The following is a 25,328-nucleotide window of genomic DNA, read 5'->3' as shown; positions in this document are numbered from 1 at the left end:
ATACAATAGACAAAGTGAATGGCTCCTAAATGAAGGACATACGCATTTTATCATTGATTGTTGCTGCAGACTCGATATTTGTTTCCCCGCAAATTTATATGTTCAGATTCTAACTCCTAGTGTGACTATTTGGAGAGGGCACCTCTAATGATGTAATTAATGTTAAGTGGGGTCATAAGGGCAGGACTGTGATCTGATAGAATTAGAGTCCTTGTAAGAAGAGATACCAGAGAGCTCACTTGCTTGCTCTCTTTTACAGCACAAAGAAGAGGTCACAGGAGCACACAGCAAGAAGGCAGCCATCTGCAACCCTGTGGAGGAGACCTCCCCAGACATTAACCATGCTGGCACCTTGATCTTGGACTTCTAGTCTCTGGGACTGTGAGAAAATACATTTCGGTTGTCTCAGCCACTCAGTCTGAAGAATTTTGTTATGTCAGCTCGAGCAGATTGATGCGGCTATTGAGATACAGAGGTTTCTATTCTGTTTATGTTTCCTTGTTTTGTTTCTGTTGTTGTTGTTGTTGTTTTGTCCTGGGCATGTAGACCAAAGCCAATAGGCAAGGTCACTTCATTACTAGGAACCAAGTCTAATCATTGCACTAGAAAATACGTAACTTTATGCATCCAGCTTTTTAGAAAGTTGTATTTCAACTCATTACAGGATTTTCATAGTGTATCACAAGATTTATGTTGAGAGGAAAAGAGCCCTAAAGTTTCAAGATAATTGAATTCTGGAAAATGAGAAAAGTAGTAAATTTTTATAAATTAGTAGGTAGCATCTATTTTTTCTTTTTTCGGTACTAAAATTATTGCATTTTTATTTTTACCTTATTTTGTACCAAGATGGGTCTAAATGTCGTGGTGACTCATTTCAAAACTTGCAGTTTCATTTGTGATTAATCCCACCTACACTGAAAAGTTTTTGCTTGATTTTTCTACTGAGGTGTGGGTTCCAAGCCTCGGTATCCTATGGATGTACAATTGTCCAATGTAAGTTGTCAACTGTTATATTTGGGAGTGAAAGTAGAAACTACAGGGATGAAAAATGAGTTGGCAAGTTTTCTTTTCCTGAAGGATGAATCACTGGAGAAGTGCCAGTGAATAGAAAAAAAAAATCTCACCAAAAGAAATAATAACCAACAAGCCATGTTCTACTGTCTTAAAACAAAGAAAAGCCATTTATCTCAGGGCACATATTGATGCTGAAAATGATTCAACTTCACCACATCATAAGCGGAACCGTCAGAAGCATATTCCTGGAAACCAAAGCCTCTTGGGAGAAAGTTCAAGGTCAGAGTTTTTAAACTTTAGACATAGACATATGTTTTAATAGAAGACGGTCAAATATCACCCACCTCTCTCTCACTTTCTTTATGTATACTAAATAACTAAAATAATACAAAAAAGGATCTCTAAAACTTCCATATTGAAGATATAATACATATTCACATCTTTAAAATGGACTATGATCACACTGGTAGCATCAGTTTGAAAGTGAAAAATGTAACAATATGGCAGATAATTTCCCCCAAGAGAGTTGTAAACATTGTTGAGAGCTCTCGTTGTTTTTAACATGTTAGAAATAAATAATGAAGAAAGATCACTGGAAGAGTGATTCAGATTATGCAAAAGTCAGTAACCTCTATATGCCTCAGGTCCTTCATTTGGAAAATGTACAGGATAAAATATATGTCATGGAGAAGCAACGAGGTTTGAATGAGGCAATGGACACAGGGTAATTGCCATATTATATATAGTTGCTAAATAAATGGTAGCTATTCAGGTGCATTTTCCTAACTATTATCAAAATCTTTATCTTCCACAAGATGAATTATTATTAAAACGAAGTTTTCTAGAGAAGAGGGAAGAGGTCACAATGGCCGTGGACTATGTGGAATAGGAGGTAAGCATTGCAGAGTTTATTAAAAATAAATTTCAGACTTAAGAAAGTTCTAGAGACTGAATTATGCCCCCTGAAATTTTTATGTTGAAGCCCTAACCCCAGGTGTGATTGTGTTTGGAGAAAGGGAGGAAGCGATAAGGGTTAAATGAGGTCATAAAGGTCAGGTCCTAACCTGATGAAGCTGGTGCCCTTGTAAGAATCGGAAGAGACACCAGACCTCTCCCTCTCTGGCATGTGAGTACACAAGAAGGCAGCCATCTGCAAGCCAGTAGGAGAACCCTGGCCAGAAATAAAATCAGCTGGTACTTTAATCGTGGACTTTCCAGCTCTCAGAAGTGTGAGAAAGTAAATTTCTGTTGTTTAAGCCACCGAGCCTAATGGGGTTTTCTTATGCCAGCCCAACAGACTAAGACAGGATGCATTAAAGGGTAATTATTTTTGTTCTATGTTTGTTTTGTTTTGTTTCAATTTAGGCAAAGATAGAAGTGAATACACAAATAAATTGCATTACCTGAAAATAAGTTAAATCATTGCAGCCTTTAAATTATTGAAACAGAGATGGGCAACATTGACATATAAAGCCACATTTCAATGGCTTCAGTATTCTCACCTCAGAAATCATAAAATGTTTTGCAATTTAATGAGTTTAACATTTCTGTAATTAAGACATATGTCTTAGAAGTTTATTCTGATCAAGACTATTTTACATGCATCAAAAATGCCACCAAAGAAGCACAAGAGTGATAGCAATAACACCCTATTATTTGTAGAAAGTAACACAGTGAGAACAAATGGCTGTATTTGAAAGCAGTTGGCTGTCAGAGCCATATTAAAGAAAACACAAACAGAAGTAATTTATTCAATAATATTATGCTTCATTAGGCTTTGGATTTAGTCTTTAATGTTGCCAGGAGGCAGAACGTTTCATTGATTTTTTTTTGAAATTATTGCAAAATATTAGATGCCAAAAAGCACTTTTATTCTTAATACTCATTACTGCTTGGAAATACTTCTCTGCAACCATATATATTTATACATATAGCTATACATATGTATTTGTGTTATTGTGTGTGTGTGTGTGTGTGTGTATGTATTTATTTATATTTTGGCAAGGTCAAACATAACTATGGTAGAAAATATCTTTTTAATTTGGTAGAGAAGCAATATTATTAACTTATTTTACTGAAAGTGGTTTTAATACTAGAAATCTAGAATGACACTTATCTGGTTAAAAATATCAGAAAACAATGATTCCAGCAAAAATTCAGAGTCTCTTTTTTCAAGCTCATCTAATTTTATGTGGAAAATATGGATAAAGCATGAGTTTAAAAGCTTACAATGCCATTTCTCGTGATCTAATTTAACTTGCATTGAGCTGTGATGGTTTGAATGTGTCTCTCAAAATTCATGCATAGAAAAGTTAAACCCCAGTGCAGCAGTGTCAATGGGTGGGGCCTAAAAAGAGGTGATTAGGTCATGAGGATTCCACCATCATGATTAAATTAATGTCATCATTGTGAAAATGAGTTAGTTATCTTCAGGATGGGCTTGTTATAAAAATGAGTTTAGCCTCTTTAACTTTTGCTCTCCCTCCTGCCCTTCTACCTTCTGCGGTGGGATGACACAGCAGGAAGGCCCTCACCAGATCCCGGTACCTTGATAACTGAATTTACCAGCCTCCCAAACTATAAAAAGTACATTTCTTTTCTCTGTAAATTGCCAAGTTGGTGCCATTTTGTTATAGCAACACCAAGTGGACTAAATCATGAGCTAAGAAGAGGTTTCCCTGCCCTAACCATATGTAGCATGCCTGGACTTATTATGCTAATTAGGTCAAGGGAATACTTTCTCCCTCTCACTACTTCAGGGGCCACAGATAAAAATTTCAAACTTGATTAACCATGCAAATTTATATTATTTTCCCAAGGGTAGCACATCTAGGTTGTTGTTGTAATATATTTGAAATAAACCCACTTATCTTTTAAGGCCAATTATATATCTGAAATAGACTCTTTATATGTAGAAAACAAATATTATGGTCTCATAACAATTTTGAACATGTGTCAACTATAGAATCCTATTAGTTCCAATTACAATTTTTGATGTAGGTGCTTGTCTTTCCAATAAAATTGTGGGACACTCTATTGTTTGTTACTTGATCACTTTTTAAATTCTCAGAGTATAGCACAACACACAAAAGATAATTTGACAAAATACATGAAATTTAGTTAAAAGAATGAGCTACTTAGAAAAAAATTTTGTAGTTTTTGAGAGTTTGCATTGAAAAATGTCTACAAAGTAACTGTAGTACAGATAATCCTAGAATTACAGTTAAAATGATAGAGTGATCATTTGAAACACCCATGAATAAGCTATACCATGAATGTTTCTCAACAGGGTGTCCATGTGTGCTGTCTGAAAAAAAAAATTTAATGTCTCCTGACTGATTTAATCATATAAACATATAATATTACAGGTTATTTAATGTTTCAGTGACTGAGTGAATGGAAAACTCTGTTGTGTATGGCTTCAAATCTTCTTGGCCTTATATCTTATTTCAGCCATTTCTGTTATGCATAATTCCATGGAGGCTTTGTGCAGCTTGGCACAAGTGTGATCTGACAGTGTCTTGACAATGCACAGCAGGTCCTCTGACTTGCTGCCCAGAGATCCTCTGACACAGGGTGTTCTTCATGAAGAATTTGGCAATCATGCATGTGCAGCACTTATGTGTTGGAGACTGAACCAACAGATAAATGATTTTCCTTTTTACTTCTGTGGTGGGTGGTTCTGAGACATACCAGAAGGCTTCTTAGAAACTTTCTTGGGCTAACCAAATTATCTTCTCTTGAGGTGACCAATCAGTAACACATTTTTGAATGAACTTCTTGTCTTGTCCTGTTTGCTCCAACACCTTTTAATCTGGTTCTCTGAAATCATTTTTCCGAATAAGCCATTAATATGTTAGCCTTTATCAGTCTGCTGTGGGAAAACTGAAACTAACACATTGCGTCTCATTATTAAAGATATTGTTGGTGCTAAATGGTTCCATCAAAATATAGAAGGCAAATTAATTAATCAATTTAAAAGCAGACTTATATTCATGATATATACTGAAAAGTGATAGAATATATGACTTCATACCATATTTGAATTGAAGTTTCCCAGAAATTTAATTTTTTTTTAAGTGATGAAAAATCTGTGTTATGCCCACACAGTGCTAAGTGGTAAACACAAAACAAATTCAAAATTCTGTCTAACTACAATATTATCATAGTCACACTTGGGCAGCAATTTAAATTCTCTAAAACTATACGATCCCTTGAATTACATTAATGTTATTAATTTGAAAACTGCTGATTTTGTAGGTTGGCTTGGAGTTAATGTTTATATATTTCTTTGTTTTTTGGTTACATAAGAATGATAAGCATAAGACATTTAAAACTAGATCCATCTCTACATTTGTTTGTATAACAGTATATTAAAATGATTTAAGTCAACATTAGGGGTATATGGGTAGATGTCCTCAAAATGTATCCATGTATTATTTCAAAAACAGTATTCAAAGGTGAGGACCTGGACAAAGTTTCATTGGAGTCATTTGTAACTATTAATAGAAATTCAGGAACCAGGTTTATCAGTGAATGCAATCAAGGCTGTCATTAAATATTGCATTATGACATTTATTTGTATTAAAAATGAAATAAATTATTTCCTACAGCTTTCTTCATGCTCTTTCGAAGGGTGAGATGACAATGCATGTGCAATCTAATGTCCGTCCACCTGAGAGAGCTGCCTGTAGTCACTCAAGATCAATGTAACCCAGCAACTGTTTCTGCTTTAAAGGTCATTGAGAATTTATAAACAGTTTTTTTCTTTCCTGTTTTTCTTAAGCTTAAATAGTTCTATAATGAAAATTAGACATATTTTAATATGTCTCATGAGCACATCCAAAGGTAATAAATATCTCCAGAATACCGCCCTTTACAGAAGGTTCTTTTGTAAGAACTAGATAGACCTGTGACTGGTTTTGTAGTCCTATAGACCTGGGTTCAAATTCTCACTCTGCTATTTGGTCTCTATATGACATAGATGGCCTTAGACAAACTGCATACTGTATCTGAGTATCAGTTTATTGATCTGGAGAGTAAGGTAAATTAATATTAATTTAAGTAATGCAGACAATATCTTTAGTTTTTGCCATGTTTGAATGTTCAGAACACAGAAAGTACTGAAATAAATGAATATAAATACAAATACATATATGTTGATTATACCTTATGTATTTTCTGTGCCTTTAACTATTTCTCTAGTTTATGCTTTGTACTTAGCCTTTTATTAAGAGAATAATAAGAATAAAATAAGAAATAAAAATAAAATAAGAAAAACATGTTAAAACAATATTATACATCAATTTAGGTTTGGAGAAGACCAAAGGAACTTATATATATATTTCATATATATATATAACACATATATTATATATTTTTGTATTAAAAATATTTCATATTAAAATACGTAAATATATACATTAAAATATTTCATATTAATATATATTTTATATTAAAACAACATATATAAATATATATAAATAACATATATAAATAAATGACTACAGCTCTTGGCAAAGAGCAACTATTCATTTACTTTTCATCTTTTTTTTAAATACGAGGAAAAATTAGAAGATATTTACCTGTAACACAAAGCAAGAATAAAATAAAAAATGTTTTTAAAACCAAATTACTGGCCAAATAAAAGGAAACATCAGGTCGCATATTAGAGAAAAAAAAAAACACCTTAATGAGAGATAGGACTTACCGTTTTCAAGAGACATAAATAGACTCTGATGATCTGATCAATGTGTGGGAAGAATAATGGTTAACTTGCAAAATTGAAATAAAACAGGCTTGGGAATTACAGAAGCCAGGGCTAGCAGGGGCTAGGACATGAGCTAATGAAGACTGGTGAAGACATTACTTCAGCAGAATCCACTGGTGATCTTGTTTGGGTCATGCACTTGGCTAGGGAAGGGTAGGGAGGGAAGAAGAAGATGGATTTTTTAAAATACGCACTTTTAAGCATGTTTTTAATTTTTATTTTTAATTGACACATAATGATACATACTTATGAGGTACGATGTGATGTTCAACATATATACACCATGTAATGATCAAATCAGGTCAATAGGCATATCCATCACCTCTGTTTTTTTGTGTGTGATGGGAACATTGAAAATTCTCTCTTCTAGCTATTTTGAGAGATACAATACCTTACTGTTAACTACTGTCACCCTACTGTGCAATAAACACCAGAACTTATTCTTCCTTTCTAACTGTAACTTTGTACCCATTGACTGACTCGCCATGGCCCTCCCCTCCTTTCCCCAGCCTCTGGTAACCACCTTTCTATTTGCTACTTCTATGAGGTTGATTTTTTAAGATTCCACATATGCGGTGAGATCACGTGATGTTTGCCTTTCTATGTGTGACTTATTTCACTTCACATAATGTCCTGCAGGTTCATCCATGTTGTTGGAGATGACAGGATTTCATTCTTTTCATGAATAAATAGTATTCTACTGTGTATATATAGCACATTTTCTTTATCCCCAGTTGGGCACTTAGGTTGATTCCATATCTTGGCTACTGCGAATATGGAATCAGCCTACGTTGTCCAACCACAGGTGAATGAACGCTTTTAAACTGCAAATTCCATCAGTTCAGCACACAATAATGATATAAGGAAATTAGAAAAATCTCCCAAATGAAAGCTGGTTTCCTCTTATCAGAGAAAAAGGGAATGCCTAGCAAGGCCAAATAATCGATGTTTATTAAGACTCTAAAGCCTGATACTGTGTCACTCTCATGTATTTAAAGCCAGAAAGTAAGTCAAAGATGTATCTGAAGAAATATAGTGGGTCAATGAGTGATATCCTTCAGGCCCAATGACTATTTCCTGTATATAAAGAATAAGCTGACTTCGTGACCTGTGTGTCTATCCACTTCAGCATTTTTCTGACAGAACACAGCATCAGGAGCCCTCTCACCCTCTAATAAAGGATAGGACTGTTCTTCATTCATGGACAAGCCTCTGTAATCTGTGATACAGGAATAAAAGTCATTTCTAGGTTCATATTAACCATTGATGAAATTCAATACTTTTTAAGCTTTTATTTCCTACTGCTGAAAGCTTTCTAAGATAATAGAAAGTAATATAAAAATTAAGTATATTTTCAAGTGTTTTTTTATCTTTCTTTCCTCCCTCCCTCCCTTCCTGCCTCCCTCCCTGTCTCCCTCCCTCTTTTCTTTCTTCCCTTCCTTCCTCCCTCCCTCCCTCCTTCCCTTCCCTTCCCCTTCCTTCCTTCCTTCCTTCCTTCCCTTCCTTCCTTTCCTTCCCTCCTCTCCTGTATCACAGAAGCTGAAAAGAGCCATGCAGTTCAATTATCCTGATTCTTCAGTTTCCATCTATGTGAAACAGGCCACGCAGCAGAGACATAGACACATCAGAATTCCCATCTGCACTGCAATAAACACTACTTAGGAGAATCAGTCTCAGCTGGACCAAACCTCTCAGTCCCACTCGATGTCATCTGTGCCAAGCCAAGGTACATAGAGAAAAAGAAAACCTCACTGATATGGTAGATGGTGGGTGTGAAATTTCTAACACTGTTACCTGTAATCACTAAGATAAGATGCATGAGTTGTCACAGTTAACTCTCCCACTGAACTATGCCTAAAGCCATGTGCTCCATTGTCCAAATGAAGGTAGACATTAAAAAGTTTTTAAATTTTTGTTTGTTTTGTTTTGCTGATGACAGATGTTTGAACACCCACACAAAATGGTGGCTTTAGAACTCGGTTTCACTGGATCAAAATATAAGTATTTGTGTGATATTTGGTTTTGCAGACAGTAAAATCTTAGGCAATTAAAAAAGTTTTTCCAAAAGAGTGTATTAGTATATTAAAAATCTTTTGAGGACTTTTATAAATATGGTTTGTATTTCTTTATTCCCTTTCTGAGGGTGGGGGACTTTTTAGTTTGAATTTTCTCAAAGCAGGGGGATTCTGAGTTTATTTGGGAGGTAATCCAAGAAAATCATCAGTAAGGGTTTGGAGAAATGAGACAGAGAATGAGATGAAGCCAATCAAGGAGGCTTTCTCAAGGACATTACCACTGCAGATAGTTGGAGCTTCAACTCAATGGGAAATTTAGGTATTCTGAACCAACCATGTTGCAGTTATCCCATTTGAGGGATCAGGGAGCTGGGCTATTATCCACCAACTTCCGATGTTACTGGTTAATGATTTGTCCTGGGAGTTTCAGTTCCCAGCACTTTGCAGTCAATCCTGTCCTAGGCCAAGTGGTGGCTAAAGGAAGCTCTCAGGTATAAAACCTGTACTTTTTTTTTTTTTTACTTTAAGTTCTGGGATATATGTGCAGAATGTGCAGGTTTGTTATATAGGTATACATGTGCCATGGTGTTTTCCTGCACCTATCAACCCATCATCTAGGTTTTAAGCCCCGTATGCATTAGGTATTTGTCTTAATGCTCTCCCTCCCCTTGCCCCCAGTCCGCCAACTGGCCCCGGTGTGTGATGTTTCCCTCTCTGTGTCCATGTGTTCTCATTGTTCATTTTGGTAGCGAAAGTCAGGTTACATGCCAAAGGGGATGAGCAGGACACTGGAAGTATCTGCTAAAGAGATCTATTAACGTTTCCATTTTTACAGGGAGAAATCAGGGCAAAGCTTTTTGTGCATTTTTTATATCAAAATGTAAAAAAGCCCACTGCACTAATTGGCATATAAAACATGCTAACATCTATTAAAATAGAAACAACAAATTAAGCCTATTTATTTTGGTTTGTGTCCTTAATTCTCAAATCCATATCAAGATAATAAAAGATACTGAACTTGATTTCTTCTTTCTATTTCTCAGAGTGACTAGCTATACAATGACTAGTGATTAGTACTGACAGTGCTATGAGAATCTTACAGAAAGTAATAAAGGAGTGGGATTTCATAATTTCAACCTAGTATTTGGAAGTCAGAAGGAAGCATACTTACATCATGCTTCTGATGATACCTTTACTATCCATAATCATAGGTTAATTCACCTGAATTCAGATAAGATATGCAATTTAATTCCATTTTGAGTGTATATTCTATTGCATTATATTCTATTTAGCATTTATTGAGTGTTAACAATCTGAAATATGCATGTGACTTTAGCTACTTAGAAAAATTAATTTGAAGGTTGGGTGTGGTGGCTCACATCTGTAATCCCAGCACTTTGGGACGCCGAGGTGGTGGATCACTTGAGATCAGGAGATCGAAGCCAGCCTGGCTGACATGGTGAAACCCCATCTTCACTAAAAATACAAAAAAATTAGCCAGGTGTGGTGGTGGGCACCTGTAATTCCAGCTACTTGGGAGACTAAGGCAGGAGAATTGCTTGAATCTTGGAGGCAGAGGTTGCAGTGAGCCAAGATCGAGCCACTGCACTCCAGCCTGGGTGACAGAGCAAGAGTACATCTCAAAAAAAAAAAAAAAAAAAAAGAAGAAAAATTGATTTGAGAGCGAGATGCTGTTCTCCGCAACACAAATGAGTTACCCATGCAGAAATTGATTCATGAAACAATTTTTATCAAGTATTGTCGATTAACCCAGTTTTAATACATTTTTTCACAATGCACTATTTTTTAAATATATTTTGATATAATCTTATATTTATTTTCTAGATATTTTATTATACAATTTTTAAACATACAGCTGAATTAGAATTATACAGTGATTACCCATATGCCCATAACTTTTATTCTATAATTAACATTTGAGTATCATTTAAGTCTGCATTTTTTTCTATCACCACTATAACAAATCACCACAGCTTAACACAGCACAAATTTATTAATTTACAGTTCTAGAGGTCAAAAGTTCAAAATGGATTTCAGTGGGCTAAAATCAAGATGTTGGCAGGTCTGCATTTCTTTGGCAGGCCTTTTTGTAGGCCCTGAGAGAGAATTCATTTCCTTGTCTTTTCCAGCCTCTAGAGGCCACTCACATTCCTTGGCTTGTGGTGTCTTCCTCTATCTTGAAATCTAGCAGTGTAGCATCTTCAAATCTTTCCCGACTCTGACCCTTGCTTCTCTTGCCAGATCTCCTTCTCTGACTCTTCTGCCTTATTCTTCCATCTTTTAAGGCCCTTTGTGATAATGTTGAACCCAGAATGACCCAGAATAGTTTCCTTAGTTTAAAATCCTTGAATTATTGACATCTGCAAAGTCTCCTTTGCCACATAATGTAATGTATTCAAAGCTTCCAGGAATAAGGATGTGGTCCATTATTATGCCTCCCATTGATCTCTTTTCATCCATCAATCTATCTAATTTTGAAGGTGAATTTTTAAGTAAATTGAAAGCTGCTTATTCTCAAAGGCTACTCTCAATTGAGTTATCAATAAAGAAAAGTTACTCATATCTTCAAACCTCCTTTAAATAAGAATATATTTTACAAATTACTCATACTTTTTCAGGAATTTGTCTGTGTGAATGCTTCCCAGTTTTGCTGCTCTATGCATGTGTTTTCACTAATTTGGTTAGTATGTTAACACAAGATGCTGATTTACAGATATTTTTAATGTGTGTTCTGACATTTGTAGTCTTTCTACTGTATGATATAAATATTTTGCACTCAAGAATTCCATATTAAACCCTCCTTACAAAATCGGTTTATGATTAGATAAATGAAATCCATTTTCCAGTAGATATTTTATCTTTACGGGTCAAATTTAGCCCCAGTGTGACTCATTAGCTATCTCTATCCAACTAAACAAAAATCATCCTTTAGAAAATCAAGGGGATCCCCCTTCTGCAAGGTGGCCATGTTGTAAGAGAAATATAAAATAGTGAAGAATTCAGTTATTATGTAGATTTGTCTGTACAATATTATATCAACTTTGAATTTACAAATTTATACTATCATATCTAATGAACCAGAAATCACAATGTTTCAATTCAAAAAATTGATGAAGTCACAATTGTAATAATATTAACTAGCATATATTGAGTACTGAGTATCTTCCAGATAGTGTAAATTATGTAAATATTATCAGCCCTATTCAATACATAAGAAAAAGTAGGTGTGTACAGACTAAGTAAAATACCAATGTTCATACAGCTAATGTCTGCAGAAACCAAGATCTAAACAATCCTGAGCACTCTGCCTGGTGCACAGATAGAGAGAGGAACCAAGAAAGTCTTCCCTTTGAGTCTGTATGGAATAAAGAGAAGACTTCTGTCTAAGTCAGTTTGGGGTGCTAAAAGAAAATACCATAGATTGGTGGCTTAAACAGTATACATTTCTTTCTCAAAGTTCAAGAGACTAGGAAATCTAAGATCAAGGCACCAGTAAATCCAGTGTCTGGTGAGGTTATGGTTTCTGGTTTGCAGATGGTCATATTCTAGTTTTATCCTCACATGACAGGAAGCAGAGAAAGAGAAGTAGCAAGCTTCCTTCTGTGTTTTCTTCTAAAGGCACTAATCCCATTCATGAAGGCCCCATCCTCATGATCTAATTACCTTCCAAATGCCCCACCTCCTAAAATCATCACAGTAAGGGTGACGATTTCAACATAGGAATTTGGGAACATAGATATTCTGTCCATAACATTCCACCCCAGCCTCCCAAATTCATATTTTTCTCAGATGAAGGGAAAATATTCCTTTCATCCAAAAGCCCTCAAAGTCCTAACTTATTTCAGCATCAACTCTAAAGAGAACACACTTGTCTTCAAGATAAAGAAAGAAGGGCCCTGTAAGTGATGTAGATATTATTAGGGCTGCCAAATTCTCATGTAAATATTGTCTAAGTTAGATATGGGTGAGACTCCAAGTATGACTCATTCTGGGGTAAAATTTTTCTTCAGCTGTCAACTTGTGAAACCAAACAAGTTACATGCTTCCAAAACGCAATGATGGAACAGGCATAGAATAGACCCCCCTATTCCAAAAGGGAGAAATGAAAAAGAAGGAAGGGCTGAGAGGTCACAAGTCCCAAGAATGCCAAAAACCTAGAAAGGCTAAGAGGTTATAAATCTTGAGAATAATTCCCTTTGATTCAATGCTTTTCCTTCCAGACTCACCGGGACTTCAGTCCAGCCTCCTCCAAGACCCACTATGGCAGCAGTTCTTCATCTGTGGCTCTACAGGCAAGGATCACATGTTGTGACTCTGCCAGGTAGAGGTTGTGCTTCTGTGGATCTGTCAGGTGGCCTTGCCCCCAAGGCTTTGCTGGGTGTTGGTCCTACTCTTTGAAACTGAGGTGGAGACACCCCTGCACCCCCCACCCCCAGGCACTCTGGATGTGCAGTGGAAGTGGCAGTCCTAAGATATCGGCATTATGTGCAGGGTCCTTCTTCCCTTATCTTGAAGAAAGTTGTATATTTGTAGGTGAATAGCCCTTATGATCCATTCCCGTCGGGTCTTCCAACAGTCTTTCTCCATTTTGTCCTGTTTTCTCTGTTCTTAAGTTCCAGCTAGAAATGTTTCTTCGGCTGTAATGCCATCTCTGTGCCAGGCTTCTGTTGAGATGGCTGATTAGGTTATGGTTCACAACCACACTAATCTTATTAAATGGTCACTCTACCACAGCCTTAGTATTCGCTTTCAAATGCACCTTCTCATTTTTATTTTTTATAATGTGGACAGGCTGATACATTTCCAAATCCTTAAGTTCTGGTTTCATTTTGCCTAACAGCTCTATCTTCTGTTCAGTTCTCTCCTCTACATTTTACTATAAGAACTTAGGAGAAAGCAAAACACCCTACGAGTGCTTGGTTTACAAATCTCAGATAAGTGGACAATTTCATCACTCACAAATTCTACCTTCCACACAACACTAGGAACACAAACACAATTCAACCAAGCTTTTCTTTTGGAGTACTCACCAGAATCAGAATCAGAATTTATAAACCTCTTCACAGCAAAATCATTATTTGCTAACATGTGCATCAAATCTCTTCCAGCTTCTACCCCATTATCCAGTTCCAACGCCTCTTCCATATTCCTAGCCATTTTTTACATCATTAACACACCTCTTGGTACCCATTTATGTCTTAGTCTGTTCAGAGTGTTAAACAGAATACCATGGACTGGATTGCTTAAACAACAGAAATGTATTCTTCACAAGTCTGGAGGTTGGAAAATACACTACCAAAGTGCCAGCAGATCCAGTATCTAATGAGGGCCTGCTTCCTGGTTTGCAGATGGCTGTCTTCTAGTTGTATTTTCATATGGTGAAGAGCAGAGAGACACAAAGGAAGCAAGCTCTATGTCTCTTCTTCTAAGGTTCCAATCCCATTGATGAGGGTTCCACCCTCTTGGCCTAATTGATATGGACAGGAGACAGGAAAATGCTGAGTAGAAGCGGGTGGTTCCCCAGCAAAGGCCCCACTCTCAAGCCTGGATACCCGTGGCCCTAAATGAGAACAAGCATTCCTGTTTTCATGCCCAAAATGTTGCCTTTTGGCCTGCCACGCACCCTGTCCTTCCACCATAAAAATCCCAAGCCCCAGGCTGCAGACCAGCAGTTCAGCAGACCAGCAATGGTGGAATGACACAGTAGAGAAACAGAGGAGTGATGTCTGGACACTGAGGGGAGTTCTGCTGGGGGTGGTCAGAGAAGAATCTGGCTGCTGAGTGGCCTGACTCCAGGTGAAGACCACCTTCCCATTCCACCCCCTCTTTTAGCTCCCCATCCATCTTGCTGAGAGCCACTTCCACCCCTCAACAAAATATTGCACTCATCCTTTGAGTCTGCATGTGATTTAATTCTTTTGTGACACTGGGCAAGAGCTTGGGATACAGAAGGCTGTCACACTGGCCCTCTGCCTTTGCAATAAGGCCCAGGGTCCATTTAGCTGATTAACACACAAGTCATTTGCAGACATCAAAGCTGAAAGAGCTTGGTAACACTAGGGTTGCAGGCACCCACCCCTAAACACTACCACAGGGCCAAGAGCCCAAAGCACTTGCCCCAGCCTCTGCACCTGCCCATCTACATGCTTCCCATAAAGGTTTGAGCTGCAGTTGGGGGTGACCAAACGGGCGAGCCACACTCCTGTCACATGTCTTGCAAGGGGAATCGGGCAATGCTACTGTTTCATAATTACCTCTCAAAGGCACCACCTCCTAATATCATTACATTGGGGTTAGGATTACAACATATGAATTTGAAGAGGGGTGCACAAAGTCCATAACACTTTGCAACAGTGGTAACTTCTAAAGAATATGTCAGAGTTAGTCAATAGTAGAAACTAGAGTAGGGTTTTTCAGACCAAGAAAACAGAATTTAAAAAAATACATAGAGCATTGTTTCTCAAGGGAGGATGATGCCCACCCCCTGGGGGCATTTGGTGATGTCTGGAGGCATTTTTACTTGTCATAACTATGTGAGATTGCTACTAGCATCTAGGCGGTAGTGGCCAGGGATGCTGCTATATGTCCTCCAATGCACAGGACAGACTTTGCAACAAGAGATTACCATAAAAAATGTCAGTAGTGCTCATGTTGAGAAACTCTAATCTAGAGCACATACAAATGCCTGAACCAGCATGTACAGGGGACAGGTAGTTTCAGGTGGCTAGATGTGGGATTGAGTGGGAGGAAGGAGAATGGTGAGGCTGTTGTATGTCACTCATAAATAGCTTTATAGTTAGGCTAAGGAGTCTAGACTTTATCCTCCAGCCAAGGAAGATTTTAATAGTGGGGTTACATGAAGAATCTGTATATCTTGAAAAGGGGGTAGTTTATGAATATCAAATAAGATCCTTCATATGAAAGAAGTTTATAAAATTTTGTATAAATTTTAGGCATTGTTATTTCACACACATCAGACCTCATCATTAGAATAGGTTGACATCAAGTGAGATTTATTAGAGCAATTAAAAAAATCACATCACAATTTGACAAGATCATATACTAGTACTCTCAGGATCTGATGTATTGTTACTGTACTCCTAAATAGTTCACTCATATTCTATTTGATTGCTACTAAAGTGCCACTTCTTATTCTCTTCATAGCTATTTATATTTCTAACTCTCAATGTAAATATTCACATTATAAATCTTCCAGCTTTATAAGCCAGCTCAGCCCTGTCATCCCCTCTCAGGGGTTTATACTGCTTTGACATCCACATAGTAACTATTATGTTGCTCATTCAAATAGACACAACCAGGTTATGAAAACTGAAATACATAGAAATTAATTTATTTTTTTGAGACAGAGTCTCATTCTGTCACCTCGGCTGGAGTGCAATGGCATGGTCTTGGCTCACTGCAACCTCCGCCTGCCAGGTTCAAGTGATTCTCCCACCTCAGCCTCCCAAGCAGCTGTGACTACAGGCGCGTGCCACTACATCTGGCTAATTTTTGTATTTTTAGTAGAGACAGGGTTTCACTATGTTGGCCAGGCTGGTCTCGAACTCCTGACCTGTTCTTCTGCCCACCTCAGCCTCCCAAAGTGCTGGGATTAGAGGCGTGAGCCACCACGCCTGGCCAGAAAAAAATTAATATTTTTTAATTAACTTTTTTTCTCCATGTTTCCTTTTCTTTTTCTATTCTTTCTCCCTGTCTTCTTTTTCTTCCCTGGTTTTCTCTCTGTCTTTTTTTCCACAAACTGGCTAATTGCAATAGGGAAAAATAAAAACAGGAAGAAAGAAAGCCTTACCAATGTCTCACCAAGACATCAGATTGTTACTTGTGAGGAATAATCATGAATAACCTTAAAGATGACCTCTGGCAGTCCTCTAAGACAGTGTTCAATGACCTTGCCTCCTGGTATGAACAGCCTTGTATAATTCCCTATCCTCAAATAATCTGTTACTAGTCAACAGAATGTGGCAACATCGAGGGACTGTCAGTTCTGTAATTAGGTCACAAGAGATGGTAACTTCCGTCTTTCCAGTAGACATTCTCTTGCTGGCTTTGATAAAGCAAGTAGCCATATGGGAGAGGTCCATGTGCCAAGGGCCTGAGGAAGAGGCTCCAGACAATAGCTAGCAAGGAATGGAGGGCCTTTAGTCTCACAAATCTTGAGGAGCTTGAGGAGCTGCCAGTAGCCACTTGAGTTAGCTTGGAAGTGGATCCTTCTGTAGGAGAGCCTTTGGAACTGACCCCAGACTTAGCAGACACCTTGATTGCTAATTTCTGAGAGACAGTGAAGTAGAGGGACCAGCTAAGCCTTGTCTAGAAATTGTGAGACAATAAACCTATTTTTTTTTTGAGGTAAATGTTGGGATAATCTGTTATACGCTGATGGAAAAGTAATACATGACTCTTAGTCTAGGTTTCTTCTAAAATTAAACATCTTTGTCATCAATGGTAGGCACTAAAGACACAAAGCTATAAAGCTCATGGACATAAAGAAAGGAACAATGGACACTCGGGCCTACTTGAAGGTGGAGGGAGGAAGGGTGGTGGGGATCAAGCAACTACCTATAGAGTACTATGCACACTACCTAGGTGACAAAATAATTTGTACACCAAACCCCAGTGACACACAATTTATCCATCTAACAAACATGCACCTGTACCCCTTGAATCTAAAACAAAAGTTGGAAGAAAACATACAAATAAAAATAATAAGTTGTGTGGAATTTACATTGTAAAATCCAAAGACAGTTTTGTTTCATTGTGAAATAAGTGACTTTAATGAAGCCAAAGCACTTCACCCAAATGTTTACTGCTGACATTCTGAAATACAAATGAGAAGCAAATTAATTTTGTCTTCCAAACTATGGGCTTTCAGTCTTTATGGCATAGAATAACAAAATAATAGCATTTATAGACCTAAGAGTTGATACAATCTGCATTAGTTGAGTTAGTAATAGCTGCTGTAATAGATCAAAATAACAACATAACACAATAGCCACTTATATCATTTATATAAAGTTCAAAATGAGTGTTTATGATCTGCATGAATCTCTCTTAACATCTTTAAATTAGAAATCCTGAATTGTTCAATCTTGATGCTTCACCATTTTCAATTACTTTCCAAGATGGCCACAGAAAGGAAACAATTATTGAGTATTGTTCATGAGAAGAGCTTATGAGCAGAGTCTGAAACTGGCTTATGTAACTTCTGCCAACATTTCTTGGGTCATAAACTAGTTCTGTAGTCACACCTGACTGCAAGGGAGGCAGTGGAATATCATCTAGCTGTGCCCAGTAGATGGATTTAGTGATCAGCAAACCAGCCAGGCTTTGTCACATATTCTAATTTTTCTACTTTGCCTATATGAAAATGGAGGTTTACGGAGAGTTCAATGCACTTGATGATGCTCATACCTCCAAAAATAATGAGAGACTAAAGGCTGGAATCCAGTTTTTCTAACTTCTTGTTTGCTACTTTTCTGCTAGTAATTCTATATACGAAATATAGAGAGTAAATGATTATTTGTATAGAGTTTTCTAAAGTTATTAAACATTTTGGCAGACTATCATTAAAGGCCATTTGCAAAGATTCAAATATATGATTAATCAGCATGTAATTACTTAGCATGCCAATTTAAAAGAAGTAGACCATGGGTCTCCATTTGTGCTGAAAGGGCAAATAAAATATAGCTTTTCTCTAATCTTACATTAATGAAAATTAATTAATGAAAGTGCAGTTCAATTGCAAGAAGACATCTGGGGGCATATGTGGGTTTCTTAGGTGCATCACTTTAATTAAAAATATGTAATTTTATTATCTTTTATTTTAACTAAATTTAAATTTTATGTTATTAGTTCAAAAAAGTGCTTGAAAGACAAAAAATGGCATTGTGTTCCAAAGGAGTTGTGTTCATTCTGACATTCATTAACCTTTACTAAGATGATCTATTTCAGAGAGGTCTAAGTGACCGTGGAGCTGGGAAATTTAGTTGGCCTGAATTTGCCAGATGGAATCATGCTCCCTCTAATCCCACTCAATTTTGCTTTCACATTAGACTGGTCAGTACTCAACATCTTAGTTAAACTAGTTCACAAAACTAAGTATTTGTTTCTGTTTTTTTTCTTTCTGTTTTTGTGGGGGTGGGGTTGTTTGGTTTTGCTTTATACTCCTATTACAAATTTGATGTTTTTCAATCAGTTTTTTTTCTTTTAACTATGCCATTAAAAAATAATTATCTTGTTTACTGGCTTCCCATTCTTGTTAACTAGAATGAGATTTCTATCGCTTTTAAGTAGAAAGTTTCACTACGATTAATTTTGGAATTAGAATGCACCTGGAAATCTTTTACATATGATTTTTGAACGAACGTTCTTTACCATAGAAATGAAAATACACCATACTTACTGCTGGTTATTTTTTAGAACACAAATGTGGCAGCATCTTTTGATAAGTTGAAGATGCTACATTCAGATGGCAGATATCTTGTCCCATTCTACTAATACTTTCTAGCTCTATGACCTTAAGAAAGATTTGGTGGCTTAGGTGGGTCTGGTTATGCATCCCAGTTTTGTAAAATTGGTAATGTATAGACTCACATTTTAAAGCTTCTTGGGTAGAAAGGCAAAATACTGCAGGCATTTGTAGATAAGACAGTTATATTGAAGTATATTGGTAGAATGTTTTAGTTTTGAAGAACAAGGAGGGTGCTGAGAATCTGAGAGAGTGAGAGTTATGAAAGCATAATGGAGCTTATTATGGGTTAAGAAACGGATAGGATAAATCAGAGATAGGGTATAAAGTCTTGTTCTTTTAAACTGATGGTGTATAGGCGTAATAATGCATTTATTTATCTTAAAGTGAATCCTCTAAAGGTCAGAACTGTTACCTGGAGGCCAAAAATTTGTTATATAAATCACGGCATACACACACACACACACACACACACACACACACACACACACACAATCACAAAAGTACTAAATGTGCAATGTTTTTTTAACTTCTCTACAGTGCTTCATTTTTAGTGGTTATATGTAAAGCTCTGGGATGAACTAACTCATATGTATAAAAATTTTGACCTCCTTGAGTAAGAGGCACTATTTCAAACCAAATTACTATTATTAATGGGAGTGAGCCCTGAGCTAATGGAAGACATTTTTTTCTTGTTTATTTTTATTTTATTTATTTATTTATTTTTTGAGACAAAGTCTCACTCTGTCTCCAGGCTAGAGTGCAGTGGCGTGATCTCCGCTCACTGCAACCTCTGCCTCCCAGGTTCAAGCGATTCTCCTGCCTCAGCCTCCCAAGAAGCTGGGACTACAGGCGCCTGCCACCAGGTCCAGCTAATTTTTCTGTAGTTTTAGTAGAGATGTGGTTACACCGTGTTGGCCAGGATGGTCTGGATCTCCTGACCTCATGATCCACCTGCCTTAGCCTCCTAAAGTGGTGGGATTACAGGTGTGTGCCACCATGTCCAGCCTGGGAGACATTTTTTAAATTACTTGATGAGGGAAGCACTTCAGAACTCTTTCTGCAGAATGAAATGCATTTTTTTTGTTTGCTTAGTTTTCCAATGACAACAGCAAAGATAGTTCAACAAATGTAGAAATTTAGATAAAATAATCCCTTTTGTGTAAACTTCATTTAGAAACTTCATCTTCACCCCATAGCTACTCCTTTTTAGAGGACCTTGGACTTATTTTCAGGCATGGAAAAAATAAGTTCCAATTTGGTTACTGTAAGTCAAGACAACAAAACCATTTCTCTCTCCACACCTCCCACAACTTCAATGGCACTGGGGGGGTCAATGTTTCTTAATCACATTCTCATCTAAGTCTTTGATCTTTTGACTCAAATATCTGTGTCTTCTATCTTGATATACTTGCCATGGTCACCTTAGGTTTTCTTATTTTATTCCTCAGAAGTTTCCTTCTGGCAACTCTCCATCTCCTGTGGCCCTCCCGCTTTTTTAACATTTTGAAATCCTTGTATCACATGATTAATACCATCAAAGACATTGTGAATGACTCACAGTTCGAGTCAGTTTAGGGAGAAGAGGAAATTCTAGAAATTTCATGATACAGAACCAATTTATGGATGTTTAAAGTTCTTTATGTGTCCTTGGATTTTTTTTTTCTCTCTCTCTCTCTTTTTTTTTTTTTTTTTGACTATCATAAGATTTAGTATGGCATCAGAATCAGAGTTTACTCTCTCTTATAAGTTACAATTGTCTACAATAATTACCCTCTCAGGTGACCCAGTAAAATTAGATTATCCTTTGAATTTGTGTATAATCATAAACAAGATGAAAGAGAAAGCAGAGTGGATGTGACAGTGAGTTTAAGGAAATTTTAATAAGTGAAGAGCTTATTGAAAGCAAAAAGCTGAGGAATGCAAAAAGACAACATAGAAAAGTAGGACACAATAAAATGGTAGCTGTTAAAGGAAATAATGGCAACGGTGGTGAGAGGATCCTAAAGCCCCTATCATGTTACAAACAGTCAAGCCTGAGGGAAGACATGTGAGATCAAGTGACAATAATAACGGAGCTCTCTGAAGCCAACGTTTCTAAACCTCCATTGTATATACGGCTTAGTAGTTTGAATGAGTCCTTGTCAGGATTCAAAAGCAGAAGAAAATATACTAAAAATAGAGACTAGTAAAACAAAAAAAGGTTTTGAAAAGCTATAAAACCTCTGCAGAGTGAGTAACCCAGCACTCGGAGCTTGGAATGTGAGCGGTACGTCATGTTTACATCAGGTTCACCACCAAATCCGGGGAGCCTCCACTAGACACCGTGTATTGGTGAGGTCCCAGCTAACTCAACTACCTGAGCTTCCAACTGTGTTAATGTTAAAACGCTATGCAGGAGAAAATAAAATGAAAGACGAGCCTGAGGCTCAATGCTATAGACTAAGCTGTGTTCCCCTCAATACGTTTATATGTTGAAACCCTAACCTGCCATGTAACTATATTAAAAAACGGGTCCTTTATAGTGGTAATTAAGGTTTATAGTGGTAAGAGGTCATCAGGGTGGGACCCCAGGACTGATGTCCTTATAAGAAAGGGAAAAGACAACAGACGTCTCTCTCTGCGCACACAAAACAAAGCCTATTGTGAGTACACAGCAAGAAGGTGGTCATCTACAAGCCAGGAAGAGGGAACTCACTAAAAGCCAAACTTGGCAACACCTTAATCTTGGACTTCTAGCCTCTAGAACTGTGAGAAATAAATTTGTATTTTTTAAGCCACCCGGTCTGTGGTATTTTCTTATGGCAGCCCCAGAAGACTAATACATCCAGTTAGGATAAGAAATCTGCCTTCTGACTCTCTTCACTTTATTCTTAATTACATAAAAGACAGCCTTCTGAGATATGCAGCCCCTGCTTTTGAGGAGACAACTGCAATTGAAGTGGCAGATGGAGATAAGAAATACCTCTGAAGTCTCCAGACAATTTAGATGGTCTACCTCAAGTCTAATAATAGTGATGTTAGAGCCATTTACCTGGCTGGCTGACTTAGAGAAAGAGTAGTTATATTCTTGAAGATTACTAATGAAATATTGATAAGAGAGTAAGAGAGTGATCATGCTAAAATAACTTGCACCATTTCCCCAGGTGGTACCATTAGGGTACAGAGTGCGTCATCTATTAATGCTATGCTGGCACAATGAAAATGTTCAAAAGTATTTAAGAAAGGAGGAAGAAAGGAAGAAATGAAGGAAGGAGAAAAGGAGGAAGGGAGGAAGGGAGGATGAGAGAAAGGGAGAAAGGGAGGAAGGGAGAGAGAGGGAAAGAAAGAAGAAAGAAGAGAAGAGAAGGAAGGAAGGAAAGAAGTAAGTTTGGGAAAGTAGTTAGTATCACACCTTCAGATAAAATCAGTACTTCCGGCTTTCCTCTTGCCTGTGTACAATGGAATACGACATGTGTGTTTAATAAAAATAAATAAACAGATAAATTTAGGGACTAAATGCTATTTTAGTCACGTTAACTTCAGTGTTTGACTAGGTATAGATGATCTAGATGACTAGGAAAAATCAATTAATTAGGAATTCACACTCAATCAACACAATCTCAATGATGAGAATGACACTCTAAAGGACAGAACTTAAACTAACTTCAAGGGACCAACACCTTTGAACAAAAAGCCACGTTATGAACCAAAAAAAAAAAAAAAAAACCCAAAAGTAAAACGTTTGATAATAGAATGTGGTCCTGGGACATGAGGCAGACAGTAGGAATTTACAGTGTCATTTATCGGTTGCCATTTACATGTCGGTTGAGTTTCTAGTATTTTAATCAAATGTTGTTTCAAGTCATCAGCACATTAGTCAATCAAGTTTTAGAGTCCTTCATTCCCAGACTCTGCAACACTGTGATCAGTCTCTCCCCATTTCTGGGCCAGGCAAACTCTTTGTTGATTTCATTGGAGTGGATCCTGAAATCCAATCAGGCCACAAATGATTTGGACTGCTGCTACTTCTCTCACCTTGCTTCTTATTTCCTTCCTCTTTATGTTCTCTGTCTCATCCTCATTTTGTTGTTCCTCAAACTTGTCAAAACTATTTCCCCTTTAGGATCTTTACATTGACTAATTCCACTTCCTAGAATACTCTGTCCCCCAGATATAAACATGGTTTATTATTTCACTTCATTCGAACCTTCCTCAAATGTCACCTTCTCCATAAAGCCCACAATGCTAGTTATTTTCTATCACTTCCAGCTCTCGGATATGTCCTTTGCCCTTTACTGCTTGTTTTATGGCTTGGGGATCAGGAGAGAGATGTTGGGGCATTTCTTCCTGTCTTTCCCTTGCTTTTCTACCTGTAGTTTTGATAGTGTATTCCTCTAACTACAATTCTGCAGCTTGACTCTTTTTACATGGCTCCAGCCCTCCCAAGGCTCGAGTTAACAATATTTTGACCTTTTACCTTCAGGTCTTAGGATAGTGCCAGTTTTCCGCTGTTGCTAGACACCAAGTGCTCTAACATTCCTTAACATTGTTTACATTTCTACAAATAGCTCCTTCATCCTACTCCCTCTAGAAGCCTACATGAGTGTGGCCGGGCGCGCTGGCTCACGCGTGTAATCCCAGCACTTTGGGAGGCCGAGACGGGCGGATCACGAGGTCAGCAGATCAAGACCATCCTGGCTGACACGGTGAAACCCCGTCTCCACTAAAAATACAAAAAAAATTAGCCTGATGTGGTGGTGGGCGCCTGTAGTCCCAGCTACTCGGGAGGCTGAGGCAGGAGAATGGCGTGAACTATAACAATCAATGACATTTAAGATGGCAGAGGCTTTGTTAGCTCGTCCTTGGGTAAAGAAGACATTGATCAGAGCCCCTGCCAATCTGAGATCAATTCGTAACAAAATTGATAATTATTATGCCCCTCTCACTTTAAACCTCTGAAATGTTGGCTTTGTTACTACAGCACCCCATAAATCATCCTGACCAATAGTCCAATGATTAGGACATGCAAAAAATACCTAACTAACCAGGTTTACAAATATATGAACTTAATTTTATTAGATTCCACAGGCATTACTTGATTATCCATTTTCAATCTACTATTATTTTCTAAAAGCTATTAAGGTTAAAGCAAAGGGCATAAAGACAATTTTGAGGGTTAATATCTAGAAATGTTTACCAATACCAATAGTCAACAATGTTTCTGGTGAACTTACTGTATGTGACTAGTAGTTTGATATATTTATTCATTCTTTATTCATTCACTCAATAAGTAATTTTCCAACGTCTATCATTTACCAGACTCTATTCAAAATACTTGGAATACCTCGGTGAACAAAAGATCCATGATTTCATGGGCCTGCCTCTACCTAAGGGAGGTAGATTTCCAAGAACAAATGGGTGAGTAAACAATATTACTAAATAATATGTGCTATGGTAAAAAATGTGAGGCAGCATGAAAGGGATCGAGGAGGTTGGGAGAGAAGGCATTGGTTTGCAATCTTTTAAAAGGTCATTTGGATAGGTTTTCATTTAGAATCTGGTCAGAAAAGGTACACTCATGTAGGCTTCTTTTTTTTTTTTTTTTTTTTTTTTTTTTTGAGATGGAGTCTCTCTCTGTCGCCCAGGAGGGAGTGCAGTGGCGCGATCTCGGCTCACTGCAAGCTCCGCCTCCCGGGTTCACGCCATTCTCCTGCCTCAGCGTCCCGAGTAGCTCGGGGAAAGAGCACATGGAAATATTCGGGGAAAGAGCACATGGAGAATCACATGCTTGTTCAGTCATTTCTGTCTGTAAGTACCACGTGCTATTTTTGCTCTCATATCATTGCCCAAAGCAAGGACCATGACCAAGTTTAACTTGAAGTGAGTGAAAAAAATCTAATTCTATCCTGTACCTAGAAGAAGAAAAAACAAATATTAGTGATGAACGTGAATAATTAACAATTGGATCTGATGACTTGAGTTGCTTAGCATGTGACAGATGATGGTGAAAGATGTGTTACGAATATTCTTAAACATGTTC

General features: G+C 37.4%; 1 long non-coding RNA gene across 1 annotated transcript; it reads left to right on the top strand.

The window, feature by feature from the left end:
- Positions 1-1,825: 1,825 nt before the first annotated feature.
- LOC129526669 (uncharacterized) lies at positions 1,826-24,718 on the top strand. The gene is made up of 3 exons (XR_008671393.2): positions 1,826-1,906; positions 8,321-8,510; positions 24,608-24,718. It is a non-coding gene; the product is annotated as an uncharacterized lncRNA (long non-coding RNA).
- The last annotated feature ends 610 nt before the right edge of the window (positions 24,719-25,328 follow it).

Source organism: Gorilla gorilla, chromosome 15 (assembly GCF_029281585.2).
Source record: "Gorilla gorilla gorilla isolate KB3781 chromosome 15, NHGRI_mGorGor1-v2.1_pri, whole genome shotgun sequence".
NCBI classification, from domain to species: domain Eukaryota; kingdom Metazoa; phylum Chordata; class Mammalia; order Primates; family Hominidae; genus Gorilla; species Gorilla gorilla.
The sequence above is the reverse complement of the archived record's forward strand: the minus strand, read 5'-3'. Positions and strand labels throughout refer to the sequence as shown.